The sequence below is a fragment of the Bemisia tabaci genome, chromosome 1, assembly GCF_918797505.1.
Source record: "Bemisia tabaci chromosome 1, PGI_BMITA_v3".
Classification (NCBI taxonomy): Eukaryota; Metazoa; Arthropoda; class Insecta; order Hemiptera; family Aleyrodidae; genus Bemisia; species Bemisia tabaci.
In genome coordinates this window covers 55,602,833-55,622,086 of record NC_092793.1, presented here as the reverse complement: position 1 = coordinate 55,622,086, position 19,254 = coordinate 55,602,833, and the positions used below count along the sequence as shown (strand labels likewise).

Genomic DNA, 19,254 nt, shown 5'->3' with positions numbered 1-19,254 from the left:
TTTACATTCCCTGGATGAGAATGCATGATCTGAATAATTTGAGGTTTTATTCCTCTGACAATATTTTATTTTTACTCGCTCATTTACTTTATGAAGGAAGCTTCAAGCTCTTCATAAGCTTCAAGCTTCCTTCAGCTTTTTAGGTCTAAAAAGCTTATTTATCGTTTTATGATTCGATTGGAAGTGTGAAGAATAAATTGTAATGGAACATTTTTTCTGAATTATGTTCTTCTCTGAATGGAAAACGACTTACCAAACTTCATAGGGGCAGACCTCCTTACTGTCACAGTTCGGTCATCAGTATTGTCGCAAACCAAGCTACCCAAATTCTAGTTGGAGCTGTGATAAAAATTATCAACAATGCTCGCCTTAACAGTTACCCTTTTACCTTTTTGCCCAAAATAAATTATAATTCGTAGATTGAAACGTGATAATTAAGAGAGATTGCTTGATATACTAAATGAAAAGTTTCTTTTCTCTGACATTGCGGTGGCATTTTTTCAAAATACAGATAATGATTCTCCTTTTTATTCCCTATAAAAACATCGTGATTTTGCCTTTGTTAAGGGTTAACATTTCTTTTTTTCAACAGTATCAATTCAATTGAAATTCCTTATTCGCAAGGGTGCCGAGGGTGCTGAAGGATATCCAACAATTTGAAACAGTCAACTTTGTCAATACTCGAACGTGGAGTCTCAAAATAATTACAGGCTAAAAACAATCTCTGATTACGACTGCAAGTAAATATAGCATTCCTTAAAACACGTAGGCCACGAAAATAGACACTTTCAAACTTGGACGCATTGGAGAAAACAAAGTCAGTCTATATTTGTAAATTAAAGAAAGAACCTATCCGTTAAATTAATTAGTTTATTTTGGAATTGAGTCTTCGAATTAACTTTGAACAAATTTTGAAATTTCAGTCCACCATTCATGGGGTCGTGAAAAGACATGATTCAGCCTTAGGTCAATACTAAAAATACAAACAAGTGAATGAGAGGGACGTTGAATATTTGTTTGCTAGCTATCAATATTTTATTTATGAACGGTTCCCTGGCGGTTTTTAGACAATGTCTCACAGCACAACAAAAAAAGAGGAGGACCTACGAATCCAGGTGTTTCCTCTGAAATTTTAAAACCACCTAATGCAACTTACATACAAGGAAGAAGAAAAACAAAAACATGCATTTTGTAAGCACATTACAGCGATTATCTGTAATGAAATTGACGCATTTTAAAATACTAGAAAAATAGCACTCTGTTTTTGAAAACTTATTATTCAGGACTTGGTCGTGGTATACTGGTGCTAAATTGGATTGAATGTAGTAAAAGAGAACCAACCTAAATTAGCTTGATTCTGAGAGATGACGCTTTTGTGCTTGAAAATTATACGTAGCCCTGGGTAAAAAACGAACTTCAAAGAGGCTTCCTGGTGCTGAAATTTTAACTGAGACCCTTTCCAACTTACGAAATTAAACTTTGATCCTAACTCGTATTTTAAATTACGCTGCACTCGATTCCGTAAATTCATTTAAATTTTCATCCTGCGAACAATGAAACGTTTTATCGGACACAGTAAGTGCAGTTTTTCCTGATTTCGGACGAACAACTTAGCAATCCGTCACCGGAATAATGAGCTGAAGATAATTTAGAAAAATTAGTAACAATCCATTTTAAATAACTCTATAGTTAGCTACTCATTCAACTACAAGAAGAGCACGCGTCTTTGAATCTATTCTTCTGTACTTTATAGAGAGATCCTTTTTTTCCATCTTCGTGAACAAAAAAAACTGAATAACATGAAACAACATGTGCACAATCTGTCAAATGTTGTTTCGAGTAATATAGCTATAAATGGTGGTTCCAAAATGAAATACATGTCTGTTTGTCTTTGAACGAATCGTATCATCTTACCAACAGAAAATGGAAGCTACCCGGTAATCTGACGATATTAATAAGAGTTTTTCAATTCTTTGATAAATCGAAAAATTTCACCATCGCAAGAAACTGTTTATCAAACGTGTTGATCCGTCACATAGTACTTCAATGAATAATTCTGCCGTGCTTAGGGAGAGCACCGTATGAAAATTCAGACGTCGCCAAATTTATTCTGATAAAAAATCCATTTTTTATAAAAGTCGCGTATATTTTTCCTTGAAATTTCAAATACTTCAGATTAAATTGCGCATCAAGTTCGGTATGAAATTGGAAAAAACGCACTCACGAGTTTTCCGAAAAAGCGGTGTTTTATCAAAGTAAATTTGGTAACGTCTGATGGGTCATATATGTGACGTTCTTCTTTAGTGCAGCAAACTTGACATTTACGATGCATCATCCAGCTTGCTGTCTCGCGCTTACATTTGTAGTTTCTGTGTCTTGAGGATGATCAATTTTCCCTGACAATCTCGTAATACAATGAAGTACGCTGTTCTTCCACACTGAGGTAGAGCGCCTTAAGAGCCTCCAAACATTGCCAAATTGTCTTTGATAAAGTACCAGTTTTCAGAGAGACTTCTGAATATTTTGTTCCCCTATTTCCACAGAATTGTATTCATAATTTAATCTAACGTTTTTGAAAACTCCAATACAAATATCCGTTATGGAGATGTTGCACGTGTAAGGAATTTGCGATTTGACTATTAATTTTTACGTAAAAGTTCGCGAGAAACACGATGGTGCCACTGGTTATCTCTGAAATCAACTTCCAAGCTCAAAAAAAGCTCTCAAGTTGAAAGCAAAATGGAGGGGATATCCCACGCTATCCTGAGAGTCCACCTCTACATCAAGACAAACTCTCCATGCAAAGATAGGGAGCAAATACATTAGTAGTGATGCCATGTTTTCAGTTTTAGAGTCTCCAAATAAAGTGGCAGCCCTGTCAATGTATTTGCTCCCTATATTTGCATAGAGAGTTTGTTTTGATGTAGAGGGGGACTCTCAGGATAGCGTGGGATATCCCCTCCATTTTGGCCTCAACTTGAGAGCACAGAGCATTCCTCACACATGCAACATCTCCATTTCCTTCTAATATATAATTTTTGTTCGAGGAAATTTGGCAACGTCCGCTTGTTTATACGCCGTGTTTCCTAAGCGCGGCAGCGATGGACGGATCGAGCTTATTGTTCACAATGGAAGCTCCTGAGCCTTTGATCTCGGAACAGGATGCTCATGCTTGCACATGGATGCAGAAGTGAGAAAGTGTCACGGAAGAAACCTTGACCTCCACTGCGTCACTGATGTAGTCGCGTATATGAATGAGTCAAGAGCACTGATGCGTAACATTCTCCTCACTGAAAACAATTCATTTACGCTCCACGGAGTTCCTCTCGCTTTCGGTAATCGCGTGCGATCGCGAGTCATGTTGCCAGACTTCCGATGCAGGATCGGTCGAGCTAAGGAAAAACGCCGTATATCCCCTCAAACGATGCCAAACTTCCTTCGATAAGAAGTTCATTTGAATCAGTGAGTTCGAAAACACACCAACTCTGCAACTCGAAATTGCTCAATTTTAATAAGAGACGGTCAATATTTATAAAAGTCATTGAAGTTAGCGCATCTGTTCCAACTTGGACCTTTAAAATATGCCCTTAAGTGCTTGTATTTCGTCACCAAAAATTTCTTCCTGAGACTAAATTCTTCATTTACTGTTCGGTTTCGTGTGTGTCTTGATTCTTTTCATTTTTTCGAGTTGGTGTGTTTTCGTTCCCACTGATTCATTTTTGAGGGAGGTTACCGATACTTTTCCTTGAAATTTTCAAATATTTCAGATTAACCGCGAACAGAATTTTCCGGAAAATCGGAATCAAAATATTCGCAAGGTTGCCGGAAAATGTGTGTTTCATCAAAAGAGAACTGGCAACGTATGGATTATCATACGGCGTTCTTCCTCAGCACGGCAGAATGCCATACGGGAATAATTACGCATTAATGAGGCGACTTTGGATCGTGTTCAGGAATTTAGGTTACGCTCGTTGGAGTGCTAAATAAAACGGCGACCTCCCTTTCTTCCATTGAAGCTGATAACGAATAACGAAAGTTAATTGCCGCCTTTTCGGTAGTTTCTCAATTCGAGTCGCTTCACCCATACGCTCCCAATTGGAGTAATGCGTGTAAGTGGGAGAGAGAGGGAGATAGCCTAACTAGTTTCCCTACATTTCACAGTTTCATACTATCTTAAATGATTCGCTCCGATTATGACTCTATTTTGAGGAATGAAAGTTGAAATGACATGTCAATGAGCATTCCAATTCAATAATTACTCTGAAAACAGCAGTAACGCCAAATTTTTTTAAAACCGGATTCCTTTAAAAATTCGATTAATCCAATTTAAATGAACTGCGTCAAATGCGAACAAAATGCGTCAAATTTTTAAAAAAGAAATTAGAGTTATGAGAAAGCAGAGGCGTGAAAACATTTACATCATTCTATAGATATGACAGAATAAAGTTCACATTATTATGTGGGCGAGCTGTCCTTATACTGCTGTATTAAGTAAATAGTCGGTCGAACAGGAGCTGCGATAGCATAATAGGCCACGTCTACTATCTTGGAGTTTCGAATTTCAAAAATTTAATTTAAAAATTAAGTTCCCCAACAAATTTCAAAATCAATGAATATCCACTGGTATCAATAATCACCAAAAATCGATCGGACAAAAGCCGAGATAGCATATTGAACCACATCCGCCATCTTGAATTTTGAAATTTGAAAATTTGACTGAAAATTCGAGTTTCCCGTCAGAAAATATCATACGGTACATAAACGGGCGAGCTTAAAAACTAATGCAAATTTCACGAACAGATTTTCCCTCAGATGAGCCTCTTTCGTTGGCCGAATTTATAATGATAATTCTTTCTTTCTAAACCAACTAAGACCTTAAATTTTAGGCAAGGGCAGTAATGGGCATGAAATATGCGAGGTAACTTGAGATACAGCAATTCATAGGCTGACACGCCTCACTTGGTAGAGCAATTCACGCGAGTTAGGTTCGAACCTAAGAATACAACTATATCAACTTCGGTGTGTTGCACAGTATCAGACGCAATTGAAGGCGTTTTATACTGGTCCGACCGCGACTTAAAGAGAGGAGTCTTGATGTGTTGACTTCGAGTGCTGTTTGCGCTCCATGCGTCGAATGCATGATAATGAGTAATGTTACTGTAACGTTATACGAAGAGTCTAAAATGACATTTCGGGTTGAGATAAAATATTCAACTTTATTTTTAGAAAAATGTTGAAAGTTTGAATTTGTTATGCCGAGAGGCTCGTTCCGTCGAAAAATACCTCCTGATACCGAATTTCACAAAAATCGATTGAACAAGCCCCTATACCTTGCTTAATATACACTTCTAAGAAGTTTCAATAGTACACAGCGTTGGAGAAACGTATCCGCTTTGAAAGAAGCTAAAGATTCTGACAATCAGTCAATTTGTAACGAAACGCAAGGGAATCTTGTAAAACGTGATCCGATAAAAAGTTGAAAAAAGCATCCTCTTGTTCAAATGGGTGCGGTGATTGAGACAGTGATGTCCATCTCGGTCACACAGTAGAAGAGGATATTGTGACGTCATCATGGCACATACACACGCAATATAATTAATTTCATTAGGGTCCTGCTTAGAACATGTACAAATCGCTAGTGAAGTTACAAAGAATGTGTCCGGTGATGTCGTAAACTTAAGATCAGAGTTGCCCAATCACAGTGTGATCAACACATTTCGTCACCTTCCAGGCAAAGTATCACAAGCGCCATGCGACGTTTAAAAATTTCCGCCGCCATTTTATTTCTTTGCTGAGAAATTGTTGGTTGAATCTGTTTGGAAATTTCACTAAATTTTATCGGCAGCACAAAGAAAATTCAGTAAAATTTTCGGACAGCTTCGTTGAACAATTTCTCTGTAAAAAAATAAAATGGCGGCGGAAATTTTTAAACGTCGCATGGCGCTTGTGATACTTTGCCTGGAAGGTGACGATTTAACGATGTGAACTTATACAGTGAAAATAAACCAGTCCACCACCGGTAACCAGTTGATCATTTGTGAATGATCAACTTCCTTGCCGAAAGAAAAATGGCGCATGGCAGCATTAATCAGCGCGGCTAGTCAACAAGGCAAATTGATCAGCTGGGGGTTGGGGGCAAAGAGCACTCCCGTTAACAGGTGAGCTCAAAATCTTGTTACTTGTCACTGGATACAATCGATTTGAACTGCCCCCGTAATCACGCTATTTAAATTGCAGAAAAGAGAGTTTTAAAAAATTAATATCTAGGCTGTTTATTCGCAGGTCGATTTTTTGGGATCTGCGGTCGGGCGCTGCAACTATGCAACGAGATTGGTGACATTATCAACAGTTTGACGGATCATAAATTGATTCTGAAAGAAAATACCTGTAATTACGTTTCTCCAGGGTAGGTCGTGATGTAGGTTCCTTACGGAGCCCTTAATTATTCATTAATATGCACTTTCGTGTGTGCAACTTGTTGATAACCGCAAGAGTGAGTCTAGGTAATCACCCGTATAGGGCTAAACGGCCCTGTGCTGCCACTTGTTTTACTTTTCCACGGTTTGAAGGTGCAAATTACGTATAAATTCATTTATTTTCTTAGTATTTTCTTGTAAAATAACCTATTTAATGAGCTCGTCGGAGCAAAATTAGTCCATTTATATAGGAAGTTTAGGGGAAGGTATATCTGCAATAACCTAGAATCAGTAACATATCAATGACTATACTCCGAAACTGCGTTTTTGGATCGTGGTGCTTCAGACTTTCCCATCTTAATATATTCATTGGAAAGAAAACAAACTAACTCAATTGCTGCATAAAAATTAAATACATTCTTATTACAGAAAATTCTTAAACCGTAGAGGAAATATCACTAGAAGTTCAAGAAATTAAGTCAAGTTATTTTTGGACTAAAAACATTACTATGTGGAGACACCAGAGATATCCATCAAGCAGAGATACTTGGATCATCAATATTTTAGCCAATAGGAGAGCGGAATAAATTAGTAGAGGATGAAACTTTAAAAAAGCAACATGCTCAGACGAGGGTCATGTAGAAAGCACTTGAGACTCCCTAAATAACTAGAGCGAGTTTGAGGTAATTAACTCTCTTGCAGGTAGACTTCTATTTCGTAGTACAATTTTTACTAGAAGCTACTGTGCAAAAAAGTCATTCTACATGGCAATCGGTCTGTTTCACCCGAGTGGTATACAATGAATATACGTGTTGAATGTAAAACAGTGCAATACTTACGATAAATACGTCAAATTAGCCTGAATACCACTTCTTAACGCTCAATTTGCATGGAGTCCATAGCACATATTTATGCTTTTCTGTTGGCAACCAGGTTTGCACAGCAAAAACATAAAAAAATCTAACCTAATTATACCAAAAATCTTGCAAACCGTTTTCAATCCTTTACACACCCGATTTGAGAGTATTTGTACAAAAAGGTACATTTTCAAACATCGAATTCTAAGCAAACCGATTGCCGACAACCAACAAATAAATGCCCGCAGGTTTTGGAATGTGTAATACAGACTAAGTAAATCGCTCATCAGACTTTTTTGTGCTCATCGTCGTGTTTTTTCAGCGATTTTACCTCTAAAATTTCTCTTCATATACCAGTATCACTTGTGCGCGACAGGCCATGTACAAATAATGAGAGTTTGTATTTTATTACACAACAAGCTCTTACTCAACAATTTTACTCTCTTAAACCTCGTAAAATGTTTAGAAAATTCATAATAAAAAGAAAATGTATTACAAATTATTGGATTAAAAATATCGTTTTCCAGAGTCCAATTTTATCACACATAAATTCGGGAAGAAAACGCGCAGACAAATATTGCAAATATTTTCTGTACGCGCCTCGCCTCTACTTTAAAATTTTCTCGTAAACGTTATTAAAAGCTTGTTCATTTACGTTATAAGTCGCGCAGCTGTGCGGAACGCTGAAAAGGGGAAAAATGAACTCTAATCACGCAAACACACCGCAAGTCTCATCGGCTACCTGTTGACCTAAAACCGCGACCAGGTACGAAATAAATCCGCCCTTAAAACTTTCGAGTGTACGTACCAACGGCCTTAAGCTGTATTATTTACAAGTTTTAAGCTTGGACCTGGAATTAACCCTAGTCTGACAGACCCGAGCTCTGCGATTAAGGAGCAAGGAGCATTGCAACGTTGCCAATATTGTAAAAAAAAAAAATAATACAGAACCGTGAGGATTGAAGCAGTCTCTATCCATGTATCAAAAGGGGAAAAAATAATGATGACTGAATCAGTAAAGTGCCCTCAAAATTGAATAATTTTTTCTGTGTTCTTTCCTGTTTCATCTCAGAAAATAAATTCCTTCCTCCCAAAAACATTACAATGTTACTTAATGGCAATTGATGGCGGCTTCAACCCGCATTGGCAACGGCGCAGAGATACAACAATTCGTGTTTGATGGATATCTGTGTTGTATCTGCAAAATTGAAGGCGCGGTGGTGCGCGGCGTGAACTCTCAGCTCTAAGCTGCCAACGAGATGTCGCTCAGATTCAGCCGAAAAGTTAATTCGAGATCCGAATACGTTTTTTCTATCCTCGACTATCTTGACCCTCGATTTTTCCCCCCAATTTTATGTTCGATTCTCTTAAAAGAATGCATGTGTGAGCATATATCTAAAGCTCGATAGTACCTACCCATAACTCCTCTAGAAGAGGAAGTCGGGTCGTTTTGACCCGGTTTGGGATTTCTAAGGGTAGTTATTAGAATAAATTTGCCTGACAATCAATTTTTCCCCTTTTTTTGCAGACTCTTTATCGAAACAGGTCTATAAAACCCCTGAGGCACGTGTTTTTGGCAAGCCTCGGGTATATTTGACCCGGCTTAGACATCTAAGGATTAGAAGGAGCCTAAACCGGAAAAGTATGTACAATGTTACCTTAATGACTGTAACATTTACCATCCTAAATAACGGCGTAGTATATGGCATATGGTATTTGAACCTTCTAATCATTTTATGTACAAATTCACGCATAACACACTTTTTTTACATTTGTTCTTACATCCAATAGTACCGATAACCCTTACCTGTCTTTTTCGCAAAATTACGACTTTTCGTTTTTCAGTTTCGAAAAAGGACAATTTCTGGAATTTGTGGGTGTTTTTACACGCCCACGCAAAATTCATCCGTGTCAGCCACGATATTTCTATCTCATTTTATTTTTCTCCCCCACCTTGAGAGACTTTTCACCCGACTTCATTACAATTGATAACAGACTCGTTCCTTTTTGAAACGAACCCCATCAGTGGGAGATTGAAACCGGTACCCACTGTGTAAACAAACTCCCCGAATGTATAGGGATAAGCTTTGAGAGCTTCGCAGGATAGCGGAGGCGCAGAGGGTGATGAGGCGGACTGAAGGGGGAGGGGAGAGGATTCAGGTTTTGTGGTGAGTTAATGATTGATGATTCAATTAAGGGAATAGAAACTGACCCGTGATGAATCGACTTGACCAAATTGATCAGACGCCGTATGGCCAATATGGACAAGAGCTCCATATTCTTCCTCTGCTGCCTGCTTCTCACTCTTTGATTCCTTATTTCCTTCCGGAGGCACACCTTTCGACCCTTTTGCGCTTTACGTACACCGCATTTCGTTGATTGTAGAACGCATTGACGATGAAACCCGCAAACCACGTATCTAGTTTGCGATGTTTACAAATCTCCGCCCCAATTTTATTTTTTTAAAGGAGAACAAATCAAATTCATTCCTTGCAGTTTTCACAGAATTTTCTCCGTACAGAGAAGAAAAATCATGCAAGTTTTTGAAAACTGACGTTGGATGGTTTTCCATTTGAAAAATGAAGAATGACCGGAAGTCTGCAACGTTGCAAACCGAGATACGTGGTTTGGGAGTTTCGCTGTCAACATGATTCTCTTAACTTGTCAGCGTGGGAATGCGTAAGATAGTTTTTCCGACCCTGATGATGAAAGTTCAATTCTTTTATCTGACCGAAAAGTTCAATATATGCGTCTATATGGGGGGACGTTTAGATTCTTCTACAGCAAAAACCTTTCATAATATCAGTAGTACCTCATGGCACCTACCAAGTTTTGAATTTCCAATATTCATTATTCGATCGCAGAATGAAACTATCTAAATCAATGAGTTAATTTTAGCTTTCCAATCTTCTTTCCGAATTATCGGTCCGAGATTTCAGTACAACGTAGCCAATATGGAATAAAAAAATCTTACTTTAACTTATAATTATGAAAACTATAAGCATAATAGAGAAATTACCACACAACAATTGGCAACCTACCTTGCGTGAAGGAAAGAAAATCAATTTTGCCTCCACCCTTTTATGATACGTACCCTTTCCATTTGCATTTTTCAATGGGAATAAAACGTGACTTGAGAGAGAACAGACCAGTGCCTCCTCGATCACGCAAAGAGGGAAGCGAGAGAAATTTTACTAAATATTTAGACCTTTTTGTAAGAACGTATATCACGTTGCTATCATCAAGGGGTTTTTTTTCTAGATGAAAACTTATTTGACCATCAACGACTCCAGGAATGGGGTCAAAGTGGAATTCTATGCATTGAAAATACGTTATTTTGCATGTTGATTATAAAAACAATAGGTTCACTTGAGTTGCAAAGAACGAGAGATATTTTGGAGCTATGCCTCATCATCAGTTTCTGAAAAAAAAAAAATTGAATGGAAACCTAAATATCGACAAAAGTAAATTCAAATTCAAACAAATCATAATGTCTAATTAAAAAAAGAAAAATAATTCGTTAAAAGTGGGCGAGTGATTGTTCTAATCTTATTTAAATATATTTTTATTAACCTTTGATAGTAGAGCTAAACCCCAAAATTCCTTCAGCTAATTCTTTGTTATGCGAGTGCATTCATTGTTTTTATCCTTAACATACAAGGTAAAGGCTTGTGTAGTAATTTTTATTACTTTTCACCTCAATATTATCACCACTCACTCTGTGACCCTGAGAGAAAAAATGCAGTGTGCTTCATAGCAAAATAATTGGATACATCGTGGGAGAAATTCTATGGCATGTACTTCAAATGATCTTGATTTTATATTCTGTTATGGAAGCCGACATCCATCATAGTCTACGTAACCTATTTGGAAAGCATATCTTAAAAAGCGAAGGTTTTCAAAATGAACAACTTTCTTTATTTAATTTAAAAAATTCCTTTTACTATATTTTATTATCCTTTTGATTTCAAAAAACCAATTTTCTTGGTTTTTTTTTAATAAAAGAAAAAGAAACTCTCTTTCAATGCAAAAGCTTTTTTTTCCTCAGTATGGTCCCTGAATTTGCCGAGGGATCCCTTATTCGTGTAAAATCCTTAAAACATCATTATTTAGGAGTATTTCCTCAATATTTACCGGTCAGGGTGTAAGATTACAGATACCTCCCTCGGTTCACCTTTCGAGGATCCGCAATATTGTCGAAAAGTCTTTCAGTTCTCTCTACTTATCCCAAAGAGAGCACGGTTTCACCAGGCGAGACAAAGAAAACATATAGTGGTTAAGATACGAGCGTGTAAGAATTCCGCGCGGAAGGTCGCGAGAATCGGCGTCCTGATATCACGCTCACAATACGCTCATTTCAGGGAAATATGTTCCTCAAGTGCGCTGTTAAGACTCAGGGGAGTTTTTGACGAAAGCGAGGCGAAGTGCTTCATTTTTCCCTTCGACGCCTCGCGTTGCGGGTTGCGGCGAGGGCATTGTGACACAGAAAGATCAGACTCTCACGAAATACGAGATCACGTGAGCAGAATGGAATCTCTTTGCCAAATTCTCCTATTTCGTCCCCACCGGTTCTTTCTAATTTTCAACCTTCCCGCTGCCGAATCTTCTCGCTCGCGTTAATCCCACTCTGCCAGACTCGGGTCTTTTAGATCCGATTGGTTGCCTTTCGCATCGAAATACGAAGACTAAGAAAAGCATACGAAGAGGAAATGTAGGAGAAGGAGAAAAAGAGGAGGAAATATTCGATGAAAAAAAAATTCCATTCTCCTCTCTTTTCCTTTTCCCTTCTTTTCCTCTCCTAACTACGCAGTGTCCATGACTACTATGTCTTACCATTAAGTGATAATATTACCACCGCAATGGTAAAATTTCCAACTGCAATGTAAGCACACCACCAAAGCACCATCAGTAATGGTTGTAACACAATTATTCCAGTGTCCAAGATACACCACCAATATGGTAATTTTAATCATTGTTTTTCGGCAGTACTTCATCCATTCATACATTTTCCCCAATAGCACCGCAAAGTTTCGACAATTTTCGGTAGAAACCCCCCCCCCCCTTCTGAACCCTCCCCCACGAAGTGTTTGGATCCTCCTATGATTTATAGGGCAGCATCAATTAGTCAGAGCATAAATCCACCAACTTTGAGCACACATCCAGTAATCTTTTTGTGTGGTACCAATAAGTAAAAGCACAACACCAACGGAGAATTTGCATGCAAATTTATTCTTATAGAGCTGATTTCACATTATTTTTTATAATTTGTTTTTGATACGGGAAATAGTATAAAAATGTATTTAAAAGTGAGAAAATGCACCGTTCAGTGACGTCATCTGGCGGCATTTCCCATTGAAACACACGTATTTTTTCAGATCTCCTTCAAAGATCACTTTCGTAGATCTCCGATAATTGTTAAATTTATAAACCAGCTGTATCTTCGTGTTCAGTTCACCCAATAGTTTCCGCTTAAACCCGAAACCCATCAAATTTCACACTCAAAAAAAGGTGTGACTCTGAGACCCATAAAAAATGGCTCGGAGATCCATACTTTCTAACCAAAGTGACTTACCGTCTACAGTATGGCTTTCTGAGCCATATTTTATTGGTCGTGAACCCATAAGCATGGCTCCTCGAACTATATTTTATGGCTCCATGATCCATAACTCGGCCGGTAAGTCACTCTTCCCATACTTGTTTTTTGAGTGCAGACACCTGAAAATTTTATTTTCGTTCTCCGAGATAAAGATGCTCATATATATGATTTCTCGAGAGGGATGATTTTCGGGGCGAAATCAGGGTCGACCCGAGCCGGCAACAGGATCTCGAGGGCATCCCTCGGGAGCGGCGGGAAACGATGCGGCTCTTTCGGGAGGTCTCCGAGAGTCGCGACTCGGAATGCCCCCCTCCGCCGCGCCGCCGCAGCGGTAAGAAGACAGGTCGCGCGTCAAGATCGCATTAAAGTGGTGTGCATATTTGGTTTACCCTCTCCCCTCCCCCGCACCGCACCGCCCGCCCCTTCATCCCTGCAGTTCTTTCTCGCGCCGGCCGCGCCGCTTATTCAGGGGCGTTCTCGGTCTCTTTCCGTTCCGTCTCGGAATCGATATCCGTGACCCCGGTCCCCCCCCCCCCCCCGGTGCCCCCCCCGTCCCCCGTGGAGCCCGCCGTCGTTGGCCACCTGTTTGCAGCTACCACCTAGCTGACCGTTCCGTTCGTCCCGGCCCCGCGTTACGACTCGGGAGTTGCAACCTGTTTGAGTTTGCGGGGCGCGGAGAGTTTCGCGCTAATCGAGTTTAACCGGGGTTGTTCTTGCAGGGGTGCAACGGAAGTGCACCGCGAAGGTAAACAGACCCCCCGACCGCCCGGCCGAGGCCCTTCGCCGATGGGTTATGAGATTATGGCTGTAATTTTCGCGCACGCATAATGCCGCGCGCCCCCGTCGAACTTCGCGGGACGCTGTTTACTTGACCTTCGGCGTGGGGGTTGTTTTCGCAAGAGTCCCTTTATACTGAGAGTCAAGACAATGTGAATCCATTTCTGATTGGTTCCCGTATTTTAGGCCTCCACAGTGTCACAAACGGGAATAAAGATTACATTTTCACCGATTGCAAAGATTATAATCTGGAGTGGACAGGGAATTACGGGTTCGGCAAGGAACAAACGGAATGAGAAAAGGAACAAAGAAAGGAATTTGAGAATGGGCCGATCAAAGATTACAAAAGACGTTCAATTTCTGTAATCTTTATTCCCGTTTGTGACTCCATGAGGGGGTGTTGTCTTGACTCTCAGTAAAAAGGGACTCTAGTTTCTAGGGCCGATCAAAGATTACATAAGACGTTCAATTTCTGTAATCTTTATTCCCGTTTGTGACTCCATGAGGGGGTGTTGTCTTGACTCTCAGTAAAAAGGGACTCTAGTTTCTAGGGCCGATCAAAGATTACAAGACGTTCAATTTCTGTAATCTTTATTCCCGTTTATGACTCCATGAGGGGGTGTTGTCTTGACTCTCAGTAAAAAGGGACTCTAGTTTTCGCCAAGCCGGGAACTAGTCGGGCTATATTTGGATCGAGTCGATCAGAGAGGAACCGACCCACGTTGAGTTGGAACCGAGAAAAAGAGGTTTGAAGTTTATAAGGCTCAATGTAGCAAATATACTTTAACACCTCTTGTCACAAACTAATTTCATTTTTTCGACTTTCAGATTTTGGCAGGAGAAAATATCGACGAGTGGAACTCAAAAACATTCTTAACTCAATTTTCCGAAAACGTGGGTTGGTTCCTTTCTAATTGCGATGAAGAGTCACCTCATTTGGCTTGACTAAGAAACAATACATTAGCCATTAGTTTTTCCATGCAAATAAGTGATTTTATGAATGAGCTAGAGATAGTGGTTCCTTATTGCAAAATGCGGCTCAGTTTGAAGACTGATTGTTTTCGCCAAGTCGGGAACGACTTCGACTACATTTTGCGATGAGGAGTCACTATATTCAGCTCGACTTAGAAACAATATATGTGCCAATAGTTTTCCAATGCCAATAAGTGTTTTTATGAATGAGCTAGAAATAGTGGTCCTTATTGCAAAATGCGGTTCAGTTTGAAGACCGATTGGAGATAATGCTAGTGATTTGTGAAAAATTCACGCTTTTAAAGTTCAAGTTTGTTCAAGTTGTTTATTAAGTTTGTTTATTTAGTTTTAAAAGGACAATGCAAATAACTCTACGTTATTCGAGGTACTGATATCACGTTTTAATAGCTTATTACATTTTTGCATCTGATTCATGAGACATCTTACTTTCAAATAAGTGGATATGACCTTAAAATATTCTTAATGACAGGCTCAAAATCTTACTGTTGAAATGGTTTTAAAACAGGGTCATTTGATCTCACGTTGAAACAAAAACCCAAAGAATGATATAATTAATTCGGTCACTGCCAATATAACTACTCGCAATTTTATCAAACTTGCATCATTAGCGTGTACGTTTTCTAAGGTGCACGCTGTGCAAGGGACACTAGGAACAGACTTAAGTACGAAAAACAATTATTTAAAATGACGATGGGATCGAAATTTTAAATTTAGATCGAATTCCAAGCACGTATGAATTTTGTTTCAGATTAATTATTACAGTCCTGCTCTGAGGAGAATTAAAAAATGCAAAGTACTCTATAAAGAAGATGCATTTTTCATTCATTAAAAAAGCGTGAGCCTGGCAACAAGGGGTACATTACAGGTAGAAAATTTATTGCTTCACCCGGAGAGTAAATTCCTATTTTTTGCGTTCCTTAATGTCAGAGCTACATCTCCTCCGCCTGTCAGCCGTCTTTAACGCTTCCAAATGGCACGCCAAAGGAAATGTATTAGGATATTGGATTCAGATTAAAATTCACTCAAGAGCTTTAATATACTTGGACTGAAGGATAGGAAGGGAAGCAGAAGCGCGAAAAGAAAAAAAATGAGGAGGAAACAATACCCCGATAAACTTGTGATAGACTCCTATCGCATGCGAACTAACCTGGTATCTCGCTCACGAGCTAGGGTTGTTTTATTTTTTCCGTCTTTTCTTCTTTTTCCCCCAGAATAACGATGAGAATAAATAAACTTCAGATTCTGGGCATGTGCAACAAGAACGGGTACTAGTTGCGTTTCAACTTGCCAAGTTGCATGAGGTTAAATGAAAACGAAAGCTCATTTTGATCCTCTATTGAGTGACAGTTTTATTCCTCTAAAGAATGATATTGTTGAGTGTTTCCTTTATCAATGAATCCCGCGCAATGAGTGGAGTTTGAGAAGATTATGATCTTAACTAACGAAATAAGTCGTGTTAGGTTCAATTGGGTTAAGCAACTAAACTAACGCCATAGCAAAGCGTGGAGTATCAGCTAAGGATGAAGGCGCCTTAGAATCGTTCCAACCGTTTCTCGCCGCGCTCCTTACGCCAGCTGGAAAAACTACCCCAATTTTAATCGTGCAGAGTTCGTTCGCATTTTGCTTTTGCTCAAGGAAATGACCAGTATTTTTTCACTGAAATCCAACCCGTACACTGCAAGGGTGAAGGTAAACCTCATTCTTTCGACAATTTAGAAAAGTGGCTCCCTTCGTATAACTCAAAACATGATAGGATACCTGCATTTATGAAAACCGATGCGTGTTTTTTTTTTCCTTACTATGATTTTTAGATCCGGGTAGTAATGCCTTGTTAAACACAACGCAGCTCCCAATTTTATTTTCAACCGGTGATTTCAAAAGAGAGTTGATTACCGGAATTAAAGAAATCATGATTACTTTTGAGCTTAAAAACGTACAATATACCTCAGATGACTCAATGAATAAAGTTTTTGTATTGATTGAAAACATTCATTTCGTCAAAATAAGAGAAAGAAACACAGAAAGAAGTTTCAAGCATTTCAATCAAACTTTCAGTGATCAATACCTCCTGGATTATTCGATTTGTCAAAGCAAACATTCTATTCATCTAATCGAATTCAAATGCATGACATAAGCTTCCAAATTCTATAAAACTGAACTTTATCTGGTTATTGAAACAGGACAACCGGTTTGACCAATCGTATATATTGAAGGGAAGAAGAACACCGAAGTTCAGTTATTTCTATAAGAGTTCATACACAAAGTCACCTATACCTTAAGCTGACTCTTGACTTTTCCAGTTCTTCCACTATTTTTTTTTTTTTTAGAAAAATTTGCATTGGTTTGTATTTCGCCTCTCTGTAAAACCAAAAGAAACACCACGCAAGTGGTAAATATTTGGACTTTATTTTGCAATCAGGAACTATAAATTCTGGCTCATCCGAAACAACACGCATGCGCATAAGGAAACTAATGATCCATACGTTGTTTTTATACTGAGGTACAATTTATAGTTCCTAATTGCAAAATGTAGTCCATTTTTCTCAGTGTAGTTAGGTGTATACGTTCGAGAGATTTTTATTGTTCATGCACTCCGTCTACCTCAAAGAAAGCTTGAAACGACGACCAAAAAAATACGGCGATTATATTTCCAACAATACGGCAATATTGGAGAGGAGAGAACCTCGGATCTTGTTATTCGCTTTCGTCATCCTCTTCGATTCTGCCCGGACCAATCGAAGCTGCCAATGCGCCGCAGATTCCGCGATGCATTTGATGGCGGTGGAATCCAACGTGAGCTGAAACTAAGAACGAAAACCGTTATCTCTGCAGTTCAGGGTTGAGCTAGTAGGAAGTGCGAAGGAGCAATAACGGTAATAGCAGGAAACATAAAATTTTACTTTAGTCACCGATTTTATTGGCAATGTTGCAATAATTTCTGAAATCTTTAGATTTCCACCAGCGAGCAAGCCGAGTGATGGTTTGTCCCGAGATTTTTGGGCAACCTTTCAGTTTGTTCGGCAACTACAAGTCCTGTGCAATGATTTGGTTGAAATAAGTAACAGTAAAAATGTCGTCTTTAAGTCTAACTGACGTTTGAAAGCAAGTGATAGTATGTTCCATCGGTTGAAAGAAGTGAGATAGGATGGTTGAGTGTCTTGGCTCTTAAAAACATCACTGTACGTTCGGTTTTTGAGTCCTCGGATCTCTCAATGAAATTGTAACTTCGCTTGAGGTTTAATGACATGTCAGAATGTCTATGAGGCTGCTCTTCAAGGTTAAATGTATGCGAAGATCAGTTGCCCTTGATTTATAGTTGCCTTCGTGTTATAGTCTTTTTGGATGTTAGGTACAAAAAGAGCGTTGGTTCTGATGCCAAATTCTGGCGTCAATGAATAGAGTCTAAGCCCTGCAAAAATTGCGCTGTGTACCGTCATCCACTGTCGATTCTTAATCTTAGTCCTGTCGAATAACTCTTTAAACATTTCGCGTCCCTGAAGTGAGGTGCAATTTAATCAAAGGAACTAGGCTGCCAGCAAGAACGATAAAATTGATGAAACAAATTTCACTTGGTATGTGTTTTATCTGAGTTACCTAAATTCGAGGTCTGACAGTCAACAAACGGTGGCGACCATGTTTCCCGGAGCAGGGAGAATTTAATTTTGCAAGAGCATGTGAGCGTAAGGGCTGATGAAAATTTATGCACTCATTTTCTGTTTCTTTGCTAGTTTTTCTTTTTTTCGTGGAACAGGAAGATAGGAATAAAACAGAGGAGAATCATCAGCATGGTGAGTAATATGAAGGAAAGGTAGGCGGCTTGCTCCCTTGAAATAGAAAATAAACTCACGGGAAGAGGTCTATTTTCCCGTACCAAAAAAGAACGCTGCATGAACATAAGGATGTTGTCAAATTGTCTCAAATAAAATATTTACGTTGAAGGAGACTTATGAAAATTTTCCTGTGGAATGGAGAGTTTGTATGTAGCAAAAATCTTTGACCAGGCAGTAGACACCTTACTTTACGTGAAATAAAATTCTGCGAGAAACTAAAAGTGCGATTAGTTTGGATATTTTAATATATTTCATTACCCGTTTTTTGTATTTCCTCTCCCCTCTTCTCGACAACTGTCACCAAGAGATGCTCCACTTGCGTCATTTTTTCAGATTGATTAAACAATTCGTTTAAATTGATGAAACCATATGTTTCAACCGAAGATGTCCTCCCCTTTCTTAACAGCACCCTTGCATCGTTATCAAAGGATGCCTACAATGACTTCTTTCGATTCATCTGATGACATGACTCACAGACTCGCAGATAAAACCTAAACCGATGACAGATTGTGATCGATTATGTCACGATTGTGTCATCAAAGGTCTTGATGACACAATCGTAACATAAAAATCATTGATTAAAATAATCACCTTATTCGTTTTCATCATTTTCACATTGAATTTCAACCAGTTTTAATCTATACGCGTTTATAGCATCGGCCATAGAAAGCAGGTATTTCATTTTGTATGAGTAGAATAAGGGTAGCTAACTGCTAGGTAACGTAAGTTCTCTCTCCCATGTACCTTGTTTTTTATTCTTCTCTGTGCTTTATCATAGAAAGGTA

At 38.8% G+C, this 19,254-nt stretch overlaps 1 protein-coding gene across 11 annotated transcripts in view; it reads left to right on the top strand.

Annotated features, from left to right (window-relative positions):
- Positions 1 to 19,254, top strand: part of Syt7 (Synaptotagmin 7) — a 443,527-nt gene that overhangs the window by 353,235 nt on the left and 71,038 nt on the right. The gene's annotated exons all lie outside the window — the stretch shown is intronic.